The sequence below is a fragment of the Maniola hyperantus genome, chromosome 24 (genome assembly GCF_902806685.2).
Source record: "Maniola hyperantus chromosome 24, iAphHyp1.2, whole genome shotgun sequence".
NCBI classification, from domain to species: domain Eukaryota; kingdom Metazoa; phylum Arthropoda; class Insecta; order Lepidoptera; family Nymphalidae; genus Maniola; species Maniola hyperantus.
The window spans coordinates 2,776,622-2,791,106 of NC_048559.1; positions in this window are offsets into that span (position 1 = coordinate 2,776,622).

Genomic DNA, 14,485 nt, shown 5'->3' on the forward strand with positions numbered 1-14,485 from the left:
TATGAGGTGCTTGCCTAGGGCACTCTCGATATTTAATCCGCCTCTGGTTTGTAGTGTTAACTGATAGACGTCAGGTCTGTTGTAGGGACTTCCACACGCCACGGTCTTTGGCCGCCTGAATCCAGCGGCTCCCTGTGACTCGTCTGATGTCGTCCGTCCACTTAGTGAGGGGTCATCCAACGCTGGCCGGCTGAGAGGTGACCGGACCCTTTAGCATCCATACTATATACTATAATACTATACTATATACTTATACTATATACTATATACAATAATAAACTATATACTATATAAAATTATAAATGCGAAAGTGTGTCTGTCTATCTGTCTGTCTGTCTGCTAGCCTTTCACGGCCCAACCGTGCAACCGATTTTGACGAAATTTGGTACAGCGATAGCTTACATCCGGGGGGATAGCTTACATATACTTTTTATCCCGGAAAATCAAAGAGTTCCCACGGGATTTTTAAAAACCTAAATCCACGCCGGCGAAGTCGCGGGCATCAGCTAGTTAATCATTAAAGGTGTCACAACCCTTTTTTTTAAAATTCATTATAGGCAAACGCTTGACCGCAATCACACCTGATGGAAAGTGATGATGCGGCCTAAGATGGGACGCGTTTACCTGGAAGATGCCTATTCACTCTTGTTTCACCCTCAGCGAAAATGGTTACAGTCATTTTAATGATGATTTATGATTATCAAAAACTCTTCTGATTGAAATGGATTTTTATTCATGGTTTACGCGACCCAGTGTTAATAATTCCAATCCAATCCATCAGCCTGTTTGCGTCCACTGCTGGACATAGGCCTTTCCAAGAGCACGCCACCAAATACGGTCCTCAGCCTTCCTCATCCACCCGCTCCCCACCACCTTAATCGGGAATAGCAGGGGTGCCGGGAACTGGGGGCCTTTGTCTGTTGGCGCTGCTCATTAGAAGTAATGCCCATACTGACCACGCTGGGCAGGCGGGTTGGTCAGCGCAGGGCTGTAGGCCATTTCGCACCAGTGACGCTGCTGCCCGTCTCTGGTCTGTGTTATTTAAAGCCAAGCCATTTGGAATGGTTATCCCGCCATTCTTCGGTCGTCATATCCTCGTTCGCTGATTCGCAGGCGGCAGGGGGCACCGCGTGCAGGTGAGGTTGACATTTGGGGTGCTAAGATGTTACTGCACCCCCTTACCCCCCGTGTTAATAATTAATGTGTTCAAACTTTACTAATATTGTTTAACCCTAATGCTACCTAAGCCGCCCTAAGTAATCATCAGTAGAAACATTGTATGTATTAATAATTATGACTATTATTTGTATTTGTATACATAGTAGATAATTTGCAATCGTATGTCATATTAGCACCTTGTACCTGTTGATTGCGGAAAAGCTGCATCAATCATTGCTACAACTTCAATTGCTGTGATTGACTGATTTCGTGGTATACAATGAACCAAAAGCTTAATTTGCTGTAATCGGCTGAAACAGATCGAATCTGTATGGTGCAACATGCAGCATGCGAAATGCACCGCCCGCCCTCCCACTGCGAACCATGCAGGAAAAGCAACCACTCGGCAAGTAATAGGTACGCACCACCACCACGCAGCACCACACAAATCCCAAACACACTCGACGCACGTTTCGCCCCGACACCGGAGCATCCTCAGGAGATGTAGACCTTACAATGCACAATTGCAAAGATTTTTCTTCAAAGAACTACGTCATTTTGACGTATATTTAAGTGGAAATATACCATCAGCTCAAAACTTCAGTCTAGTGCTGACGTCACTAAAATGGCGGCTACGCACATTAGCAATTTGCGGGACTTATACAACATAATTGGTGTCATTCATCATTATTAGTCCTTATTGTGTGCATTAAATTATTATTCTTGAGGAGGATAAACTCAATGAAGCTTCCTTTTGCATAATTATGGTTTATTTACGATATGGCAATTTACGTTACAACTATATTTGAGCAATTAGTGAAATAAAACATACATTATGACTTTATTGCATTTTAATTTCATACATAGAATATAATACTTAAGCAATATTTATTATGCACATAAAAACGTTTAGTTTCTTCAAATGAAATCCCTACCTATTTGTTTTATGAAAATCTGTGACTGCCCATTTATATTTTACTGACAGACTGACTGACAAGCATTCTCATTAATCTTAAATATATAAAAGGAAAAGGTGACTGACTGATTGACTGATCTATCAACGCACTGTTCTAACAACTGGGCGGATTGGGCTGATATTTGGCACGCAGATAGCTATTATGACGTAGACATCCGCCAAGAACGGATTTTTGAAAATTCAACCCTTAAGGGGGTAAAATAGGGGTTCGAAGTTTGTGTAGTCCACGCGGGCGAAGTCGCGGGAATAAGCTAGTATTAATATAAGTATGGATTTAAAAACCGAGATAAGAAAAATATTAAAAAACTCATGAATATTTTCAAAAATTCCACCCAATTAAACAATTAACTTATATGTAGGTACTTAAAGTCCTTTTTTTGGCGCAGTAATTTAATTATCAGTTTACTCAAAACAAAATTTCAAAATACCAAAAAGTACCTAACAACCATAGTATCGAATATAAATACAATACCAGCATAATATAATTCAATAGTTATTTGTTATGCAAGGCTGCAAAATTGTTTTGTCGCGAGAGTTTGTATTGAAGTCCGAGCCAGCGAAGAATTCTAAGGTTATAATCCTGAGCGTAGCGAGGAATTCAAAGGCTCGAGCGCAAATAAATTTGCAGCCGTGCGAAACACAAAACTTTTCATCTCACTACAGCGAGGAAAACGCTAGACGCTCGATAGAAGAGGCGGTTTTTATTTTAAGAGGATTCTTAAAACAAAAAATAAATCATTTTCATAATTGTAATAAAAATATCCTCAACTTATAGGAACTGACTTTATTCCATTTAGACAATACTTAATAAACTTCAATCTTAGTTCTAAACTATTAACTTCTTCAAGACATAATTATAAATTCTAATTTTCCCTGCTTCAAATCAATAGCTCCCGCTCTTATTGCCGCCATTTTTTACCTCTCCTCATAATTCTTTTTTTAAATTCAACTGTAGGCAAAGCAATGTCGCTAACAATCGGCCATTCTGACTTCATGTCTGTCCTCAGACATTCAGGCTCAATTGAAAGAGATTCTCATTCTATCAAACTCATAGTTTTATCTTGATTTCATGATCACTAACTTTTCATTAATCAACCCACTTCTTTGGTTGAATTCGAAAAATTTCATCCTTTCTTGTCAGGGTTTCTTATTTTATCTAACTTTATATTAATTTCATAATCACCTAAACATAATTACTTAAACCAAACTATTTCTTTGGTTGATTGTTGCATTCGAAGTATTTCATCTTTTCTTGACAAGGGTTCTCATTCCATCAAACTCATAGTTTTATCTTAATCTCATAATCATCACCTTTGCTTAAACTAAACCGCTTTTTTGGTTGATTGTTGCATTCGAAGAATTTCATCTTTTCTTGGCAGGGGTTCTCATTTCATCAAACTCATACTTATATCTTAATCTCATAATCACCATCTTTGTTTAACCAAACCACTTCTTTGGATGATTGTTACATTCGAACTTGTCAGGGGTTCTTATTTCATCAAACTCATAGTTTAATATTAATTTCATAATCACCATCTTTACTTCAACCAAACTATTTCTTTGGTTGATTGTTGCATTCGAAGAATTTCGTCTTTTCTTGACAAGGGTTCTCATTCCATCAAACTCATAGTTTTATCTTAATCTCATAATCATCACCTTTGCTTAAACTAAACCGCTTCTTTGGTTGATTGTTGCATTCGAAGAACTTCATCTTTTCTTGGCAGGGGTTCTCATTTGATCAAACTCATACTTATATCTTAATCTCATAATCACCATCTTTGTTTAAACCAAACCACTTCTTTGGATGATTGTTACATTCGAACAATTATTTCGTTTCGGCCATCCTTTTCTTAGAATGTCCTCATTCACACATCAGACAGACATAGACATCAGTTTAATATTCATGATCATTGTCAATGATGCCTAATGGCCGCAAACTAATAGTCTCAGTCTCTTATTATGATCGTCATCATATCCCCAACGTCATGACATCAGTAAAACATCCATGATCGTTCGTCAATAATGCTTATTATTACTTGTCACCTTAATTAACTATATCATTTACGCCATGACAGCCCGCTCACTAGCCTATGGTCATTCTCTTATCATCTTAATCATCATCTTAATTAATTATATCATTTACGCCATGGTGGCCCGCTCACCATCCTGATGGCCGCAAACTAATAGTCTCATTCTCTTATGGTGATCGTCATCATATCCACAACGTCATGACATCAGTAAAATATCCACGATCGTTACGTCAATGATGCCTGAAAGGAACAAAATAAAAACAATTAAGCAGTATCTGAGTTCTTTAAATGTGTAAATGCAGTGTAACTTAAGAGATATACTCACTTATTATTAATTGTCATCTTTAACTAACTATATCATTTACGCCATGGCAGCCCGCTCACTAGCCTATGGTCGCAAACTTAATAGTCTCATTCTCTTATCATCTTTATCATCATTTTAATCATTATTTTAATCATCATCTTAATTAACTATATCATTTACGCCATGGTGGCCCGCTCACCATCCTGATGGCCGCAAACTAATAGTCTCATTCTCTTATGGTGATCGTCATCATATCCACAACGTCATGACATCAGTAAAATATCCACGATCGTTACGTCAATGATGCCTGAAAGGAACAAAATAAAAACAATTAAGCAGTATCTGAGTTCTTTAAATGTGTAAAATATGCAGTGTAACTTAAGAGATATACTCACTTATTATTACTTGTCATCTTTAACTAACTATATCATTTACGCCATGGCAGCCCGCTCACTAGCCTATGGTCGCAAACTTAATAGTCTCATTCTCTTATCATCTTAATCATCATTTTAATCATTATTTTAATCATCATCTTAATCATCATCTTAATTAACTATATCATTTACGCCATGGTGGCCCGCTCACCATCCTGATGGCCGCAAACTAATAGTCTCATTCTCTTATGGTGATCGTCATCATATCCACAACGTCATGACATCAGTAAAATATCCACGATCGTTACGTCAATGATGCCTGAAAGGAACAAAATAAAAACAATTAAGCAGTATCTGAGTTCTTTAAATGTGTAAATGCAGTGTAACTTAAGAGATATACTCACTTATTATTAATTGTCATCTTTAACTAACTATATCATTTACGCCATGGCAGCCCGCTCACTAGCCTATGGTCGCAAACTTAATAGTCTCATTCTCTTATCATCTTTATCATCATTTTAATCATTATTTTAATCATCATCTTAATTAACTATATCATTTACGCCATGGTGGCCCGCTCACCATCCTGATGGCCGCAAACTAATAGTCTCATTCTCTTATGGTGATCGTCATCATATCCACAACGTCATGACATCAGTAAAATATCCACGATCGTTACGTCAATGATGCCTGAAAGGAACAAAATAAAAACAATTAAGCAGTATCTGAGTTCTTTAAATGTGTAAAATATGCAGTGTAACTTAAGAGATATACTCACTTATTATTACTTGTCATCTTTAACTAACTATATCATTTACGCCATGGCAGCCCGCTCACTAGCCTATGGTCGCAAACTTAATAGTCTCATTCTCTTATCATCTTAATCATCATTTTAATCATTATTTTAATCATCATCTTAATCATCATCTTAATTAACTATATCATTTACGCCATGGTGGCCCGCTCACCATCCTGATGGCCGCAAACTAATAGTCTCATTCTCTTATGGTGATCGTCATCATATCCACAACGTCATGACATCAGTAAAATATCCACGATCGTTACGTCAATGATGCCTGAAAGGAACAAAATAAAAACAATTAAGCAGTATCTGAGTTCTTTAAATGTGTAAATGCAGTGTAACTTAAGAGATATACTCACTTATTATTAATTGTCATCTTTAACTAACTATATCATTTACGCCATGGCAGCCCGCTCACTAGCCTATGGTCGCAAACTTAATAGTCTCATTCTCTTATCATCTTAATCATCATTTTAATCATTATTTTAATCATCATCTTAATTAACTATATCATTTACGCCATGGTGGCCCGCTCACCATCCTGATGGCCGCAAACTAATAGTCTCATTGTCTTATCGTGATCGTCATCATATTATCCACAACGTCCTGGCAATAACATGGCACATTTTGCTATAAGTAATATCTTCTGCATATTTCAATAGCTTATAAATTTTGTTTCTTGTATGACATCAATCTCTTTATCAAACTATGATCTTTAAATTGTACCGCATTTACATCTTGATCATCATTACAGATTCTTGCTGAAACAGAAATAAAAACAAAGCAGCAACAAAATCACCATTAAAAGGTGGTACATAATTTATTATTGTTAATTGTCGTGTTTTAAAAACGTTTAACTTTCAAGAGTAAAAGATTAATTTTTTTATTACGATTCCCGCGCATAATTTTTTGCGCAAATATATATTTTTTCAGATTTTTTTTTAATGTGCTGTTTAGTAATTTTTTTTTTAATTTTACAAAAAATTATATCACAATTAAAATATTTTAAGTCATCTACGATTCACCAGGCTGCATGATCTACGACCTTTGCCTTTTCGAGGAACGAATCGAAATATGCATACTACACCTATACAGCTGCATTCCAATTTATGATTGATCCAAAAGATAACAAATATGGCGATACTGATCACGTGACTTTATTTTGACTTGACCTCTAGTGATGCGCTATTGCTGAACTAACTATATTGGGAATGTGGACGTTTGAATGAATTAACTCTGATGTAAAGAATTATATTTTCATTTTATGTACTTGCAAAACTTATAAGTCCGTAAACATTATTACGAGAACGCAATATAAAATAACTTTATATATCTATTGATGGTTCGTAAACAATGGGGCCGATTCTGTTGTACACAATGCTATATTAAAATAATTTGATTTAAATAACTCGATCAATTTCCGATTCTGAACGAATTATCGATGTGTACGGTCCCTAACATTCATACATTTTTCGTCTGTGGTTGCAATGTCTAAAGAAATTAAAGAATGCGAAACGTCAAACTAGCATTTTAGTTTACTCTGTGGATCTTAATTTTGTTTTCATTTCATTTTTAATAAAAATTTTGCTTAAATCATGGATAAAAAGAATGAATTTTACGTGTAGGTATATTTGATATGTTGTTCGTGGACCACAAGGCGTTAGTGAGTGTTTTAAACTGTTTTATCATCGGGAAAAGTGTTAACGACGTTTATGTCACGGTGCTTTTTACTTCGAACAAAACTATGGAAATATGAACTGATATAGGTAGTTTGTACATCAACAGCTAATAATATTTGTAGTAGCAATACCAAAGATTATTTTTAATGCCGGCATACTTTTTCTCTAGAATCGTTACACGTTTCGTTATACGCATATATATATTTTTTTTGTTAAAATAATCAAAATATACCTAGTGTATTATTTTAATAATTTCGACTGTAATATAAATTCTTATAAACATTTTATAAATCAATAAACTGATTGATTGCCTCCTAATGCCCTATTCATTTTAAAATTATTAAATTTCTACATTTTGATGAAATAATAAATCGACATTAATTAGTTTGACATCATACAACTTTTCTCACTTCCCGATTCTCCCGGGTTAGGTTATCCCATAGATTATCTACTAAGTATATTGTTATCCTATAAGTTATTGGTAGGCTCAAAAGAGCTAGAACCCAGAGCCGTAAAACCAGTTAAAAAAAGTTATCGATCTGTGGTCAATGAAGTGTAGTTAATAAATAAAGGCCTTAAAGGACTGTTATCCAGGGCCGTAAACTAAAAAAAGTAAATAAATAAACCTTTATTTTATGTTTCACCCAGTTTTTTTTTTTACCCTTTTTTTTGGTCGGTGTGTTTTACTACATTTTTCATTCGGATTCGTCCAGAATTTGGACAGTAAACACTAGACACGACGTTACTGGTTTTTTTTTTTAATTTAAAATGCTATGTTATACTTTATTAAGTTTAATAAAACAAAGATATTGTGATGATATTACTTTTGTTTTAAATAGTTCACACTCAACTTAGACACAAGTTTTACCTCTTTCATTGTTACTATGTTAAATATTAAGCAACAACAATGAAAGAGATAAACTTGTATCAAAATAACCTCGAAAAATTATAACAACAATAGGTGTAGGATAAGGGCTATATATAGCAGAACAACAGAACCATAGTTATGGGTATATCTAAGAAAATTAGTTCGTACACCAACTACTAGGAGCGCTGATTTCCTTGATGGTTTCGTATAATATTTTCCGCGAGTGATAACTCTATACCCTAATATAATACTACTCTATTGTTTATGATTCCGGACTTTTCCTAAAGTCCATTTGAATATTTTAAAATATAAATTATTATAATATCTATGTTCTGCATTTTAGTCGAGACAAAATCAAAACTCAATTTAACACTCAAAGTACATAGGTACTTTAATAAACGAATAAAAATAGGTACTCACAAAATTGTGGGCGATGAGTAATCTTCACTTCGGAACTAATAAAAATATCCTCAACTTATAGGAACTGACTTTATTCCATTTAGACAATACTTAATAAACTTCAATCTTAGTTCTAAACTATTAACTTCTTCAAGACATAATTATAAATTCTAATTTTCCCTGCTTCAAATCAATAGCTCCCGCTCTTATTGCCGCCATTTTTTACCTCTCCTCATAATTCTTTTTTTAAATTCAACTGTAGGCAAAGCAATGTCGCTAACAATTGTGTCATAATTCAACGAACTTCATTATATTGTTTTTACTCAATAAAGCTGAAACGGAGTAGGTTCCTCTGGTGCTGCAAATGTTCATGGGCGGCGGTAATCACTTAACATCAGGTGACCCGCCAGCTCGTTTGCTCGCTATCTCTTTAAAAAAAACCGGCCAAGTGTGAGTCAGACTCGCGCACTGAGGGTTCCGTACTGCAGTCGTATTTTTTCGACTTTTTGCACGATAAATCAAAAACTATTATGCATAAAAATAAATAAAAAACTGTTTTAGAATGCACAGGTAAAGACCTTTCATATGATACCCCACTTGATATAGTTATTTTACTTCGAAAGTTGAAAATAGCAATATTTGTTCATGACCACATTTTTTTTTGTGTGTGATGTAACCACAAATTAACGGTTTTCAGATTTTTCCCCGAATGTCTGCTATGAGACCTACCTATCTGCCAAATTTCATGATTCTAGGTCAACGGGAAGTACCCTGTAGGTTTCTTGAGAGACAGACAGACAGACAGACAACAAAGTGATCCTATAAGGGTTCCGATGTAGAGGCATGCGGCCTCTTCTAAGACTGGCAGCTGTAAAGAAGACATTTCACATCGCAGCTGCCACTTAGAACGGAAATTTGAATACGGAGCGATTCGAAAATCCTGCGGCCCTGGGCGAAATCCAGGGGCCACATTCGCTCCTCAGATACCAAGACCGACACATCACTGTCGAGCACCGAGCTCCAGTTTTCTTGATTTCGTCTGTTATATTAATTGTGTTTATCCTGGATTATATCTTGTAAATATGTGAGCAGCCGTTTCATTCATACTCCGTGCTACCACATACCGTTTTCCTTTCGAGGTACGGAACCCTAAAAAGGGTATTATGTTTAATTAAGATAAATATTTCTATGTTAGTACTAATTACTAAAACTAAGGAGTTAGTACAAAATACCATAGGTACAAGAATACCTAGAATTAAAAATTGGGCCGTGTCTAATAGCTTACCTAGCCAACGAATGTTGTGACGTCACAGCGAATCGGCCTTTCTTTTCTGTTATGATATCTGAGTCTGCACTGATTACCTACTCTTAGTATTTCTTCAACAGAACACGTTTCTTGTCGGTCAAAGAGGTGTTATTATTTATGATGCAAAGCGTTCTAATTACTGTACGGAGATAGACTAGTTTTTTTAAAAATCCAGATAGAAGTTAGCCCTTGACTGCCTGGAATAAAAACTGCCATACTCCTTTTTTTTAAATAGGTAGATATAGCGAACAAACGAGTCACCTGATGTTAAGTGATTACCGCCGCCCATGAACATTTGCAGGACCAGAGAAACCGCCGATGCGTTGCCGGCCTTTTAGGAATTTGTTGGTCCGCACCTTGAATAACCCCATGTTATAATCTAGTGGGAACACCGCCGATGGGAGTTGGTTCCACAGTTTGCACGTGCGTGGAAAGAAGGATCTGGCGCAGCGGATCCTTCCAGGTTAGCCCGCTCCCACCTTAGACTGCATCGTCACTTACCATTAGGTGAGATTGCAGTCAAGGGCTAACTTGTACATCTCATCAATAAATTAAAAATTAAATTAAATTAAAATCTGAATAAATAAAAAAATCACACCTTGTGGCAAGTGATGGTGCAGTCTAATTTATAGAAGCGAGCTAACCTGGAAAAGTTATTATTAAATTAAACCCATACAACTTTTGTATCTACACGGCATCGCATCGTACCGGAACGCTAACTCGCTTGGCGGCACGGCTTTGCCGGTAGGGTGCTAACTAGCCACGGCCGAAGCCACCTTTGAAGCTTTATTCTACCACTAACTGATGCCTGCGACTTCATCCGCGTGGACTTATGTTTTTTAAAAATCCCGTGGGAACTCTTTGATTTTCCGGGATAAAAAATAGCCTATGTCACTCTCCAGGTCATAAACTATAGTAGGTAGGTACTATACCCATGCAAAAAATCTCGATCCGTTGCTCCGTTGTGACGTGATTGAAGGACAAACCAACAAAAAAACACACTTTCGCATTTTTTCCGACAGTCGTGTGTTTATTTCTATTTGAGAATTTACTAGGAAGTGTTTCATGTAACGATATTTATATGTACAAATATGCATTAATTAACAGCTTTTATTTTTATAACCAATAACAGTTTTTTACCTATATTTTATTAAATTTGTATAACGCGAACTCGCCATCCTCACATAAACTTTAACAGTTTCTAGAGGATGGCGAACTGTTTATTTTAAAATGTTTTATTGAAATTTACGTGATCAATAAAATAAAATAAAAAACTCTGAGGATCTCTAAAATGATAACCGACCTACACAGAACGGCCGACATAAGATCACAAAACTACATACGTACCTACTACATACAAATTATATAATAAATATTTTCGCAATCTGAGCTTCAACCGGCTTGGCCTGACATTAATAAGTGGGACTTCCGCGCATTCTTTATGTAGATACCTCACTGAAATGGACAAAACACAAGTATGTACGCTGGAAGAGGTGTATGAAATAATTCATAGTATGAATGATGGTTATTTTTTGTGCCGATTCGGAACGCCCTACCGTGGGTACCGCCAAAATAGCGAAAATCAAATTGCTTTAAATATAGAGGTCGACTTGTTTAAATGGAATAAACTATTTAATTTAGCATTGAAACGCATGTTTATGTACCGTAAAATGCTGCAACTTTGCCTGGATTTTTCCGTTTTTGGTTTGTGTCTCTGAACCTATTTATTTTTATTGCTATTAATGAGTTTTAGAAGAAAAATAGATCTTATACCTTGCCAAATAAGACCCAAATCTTTTTAAATTATGCAGTTTTTACAAATTACAAGCACTCAAAGTCATAGGCAAAGATGTAGGTTAAAGACTCAACTTTGCCTAGAAGGATATCTCAACAAATAAAATGTTGATCTTTTCAATACTTTTTTCCCGTATGTATGAGATACCGCGCTTGTCCCTGGCAGTCAAATTATTGCTATTAAAGTGATATTTTTTTATTCACAGCGAATAGGCAAAGTTGTAGGTAGTACCATAAGCTTTCCATACAAAAATATGGTTAACACCAGGGCTGGGCCAAAAAAAAATACAGATTAAAACAAATAAACTTTTATTGACTTTTCAAATTATGTTGTGTTCGAAAAATGTTTTAAGTACCTAGGTACTTGTTTCGAAGACAAAATACTATCTTTAAATAAGATTATAAAACAAAAATATCGTTAATTATAAAGGTAATATAATACTAATAATACTAAAGTCTTCTTCTCTCTAAAAGCTAAAATCATGTATGTAATTCAACAACACAACATAGTAACTTAAAAAAACTTTACTTTACTAAAAACTTAAAAAAAAATATGATTTGGTAGGTATACCTATTCATCCTGTTAGGTTTCATATAATTATGGCTTTAATCTACTGACTGACTGACTGATCTATCAACGCACAGCTCAAACTACTGGACGGATCGAGCTGAAATTTGACATGCAGATAGCTATTATGACGTAGACATCCGCTAAGAAAGGGTTTTTTAAAATTCAACCCCTAAGGGGGTAAAATAGGGGTTCAAAATTTGTGTATTTCACGCGGACGAAGTCGCGGGCATAAGCTAGTTAAGTATAAGTAAGATCTACAGCAACTTCCTCCTGGTTTTCTCCTGCTTCGTTTTTTAGTGTTTCCCATGTTTTCAAATAGCTGCAATAGAATTAAGATTACTTAAATACATTGACAAAATTACTAAGTTGGCTATGAACTGTCCTAACGTCTGGAAGGAAAATTAAATAAGAAGAAAACAGGCTCTATTCTATTAAATAATATTTTAAAAACTGGTCAAGTTCGCATTAGACTCGCGTATCAAGGTGCTGAAATGGCGACCTCGCACCAGAAGACGTTGTGTTAGAAGACCCCCACTAGGTGGACGGACGACATCAGACGAGTCGCAGAGAGCCACTGGATTCAGGCAGCGCAATACCGTGGCGTGTGGAAGTCCCTACAAGAGACCTATGTCCAGCAGTGGTCGTCTATTGGTCGATGATGATGATGATGATGATTAAGGATTTCACCACCAAAGCTGTTAGTTTATCTTCTTGAGTTGTTAAAGTTTATAGTTTATCTTCCTGCTATTATTTGCCATGATAGTAAGTAACACATATTCTGTGAATATTTCAATATAAACTATGTATTATATGGTACACAAGATTCAGCTTGTGACAGACAGACAGGCAGCTAGACAGCATGTTGGAGACGTCTTTATTTAAACCTTTTTTAAATTAATAAAAATGCGACTAGTGACAACCCTAGACCCAGGCAAAGTTGTGTCACTCAAGTTTCCATAACACTGTGCAACATTGCCTACTAATTTATTTTAACGAAGTCGACTCCTTTTCATAAAAATATCAAACCGTGCGGAAAATAAACAGTATTTTCTTACCTTGGGACGTTATCACTGCACGAAAACACCTTTTTTCTGGATAAAAATGTAAAAGTTGTAGGACACTAAAAATTAACGCACGCTCGCGCCGACTCTGTTTGCTCTACTGACGGAGCCACCATAGAGCTACCATTTTAAAAAATAAAAAATATGTTGCTATAATGATGTACAATACTACCAAAGGATAGAAAATAAGACAAAAACTAAACAAATGGGAGATATCGTAATTGAAAAGAAATAGGCAAATTTGAGCTTAGTTTGCAAAGTTGCAGCAGTTTACGGTATAGCATAAGCTTTAATTATTTGTATTACATTGGAACACAAAAGATGAAATCAATTTATAGTTAATTTTTTAAGATAGACATCAAATTGACATAACGGCATTACGTCATAACACAGACAAGTGTTGCCACAGAATATTATGTGTATTGAACACGACTTAATAAGTGGGATTTCCGCGCATTCTTTATGTAGATACCTACCTCACTGAAATGGACAAAACACAAATATGTACGCTGGAAGAGGTGTATGAATGACGGTTATTTTTTTGTGCCGATTCGGAACGCCCAACAGTGGGTACCGCCAAAATAGCGAAAATCAAATTACTTTTTTTTTAAAAGAATATTAGCCAAGTTAATTGCTGACTAATATTCCCCTTTCCCCTCCAAATAAGCGTAAAGCTTGTGCTAGGAGTAGGTACGACAATGCAACGGGCGGGGTTTGAACCGTTGACCTTTCGGTTTTCAGTCCACTCCTTTACCGGTTGAGCTAAAGATGATGTTGAGCTAGAGAAGTATGAATGACGGTTATTTTTTTGTGCCGATTCGGAAGGCCCTACCGTGGGTACCTACCGCCAAAAATATAGCGAAAATCAAATTGCTTTAATACAGGCCGACAATCTCAAGTCCAGTGTACTTGTATTAGCCAGGTCAGTGAGATACATAGATGTGAAAAAAACGTTATATTTAAGTACATACGTACTTACGTGTTTATTACGGAAAATTTGGCAATCAGCTGCACGATTGCGGGAGAATGACAGCTACAATGTCGCGATCGCAATCACCTCGGTAGGGCGATTGTCTAAAACCTGCATCAATCATTATTACAATCTCAATTGTTCTGATTGGCTGAATTTGTGCGATTCTTGTTGCAACAATGCATTGTGGCCA